Here is a 382-nt window from a genome sequence, read left to right as displayed (position 1 = left end):
GCCGTAGTAAATCCTATCACCGCTCATCACGATAATCACCATTCTTACCCAAAAACACAAATCATTCAAATATTAGTAGAAAGCATTCATAGCCATCATCCTCATTACAGTCATTATCACATTCATTTTTGTTCATGTCATTACCATCAGCAACGCCATTATTTTCGGGAAAGGGTAAATCTTTTGCAAACCTCCAATGTCCTGGAAATATATATTTTTTTCTCTCCCAGATGGCGTGCGATGTGTGAGCGATCGAGGGTTATGCACATTCATCCATTGCTTTTTAATATAATCCAGATTTGGATTTAGGCCAATATATGTGCATCATTTTAATCCAGATTTTTAAAAACTCGCGTTGTGAGTGCATTTTGGTTAAAGGTCT

Source organism: Penaeus monodon, chromosome 20 (genome assembly GCF_015228065.2).
Source record: "Penaeus monodon isolate SGIC_2016 chromosome 20, NSTDA_Pmon_1, whole genome shotgun sequence".
In the NCBI taxonomy this organism is placed as follows: domain Eukaryota; kingdom Metazoa; phylum Arthropoda; class Malacostraca; order Decapoda; family Penaeidae; genus Penaeus; species Penaeus monodon.
This window is presented reverse-complemented; position numbering follows the sequence as displayed.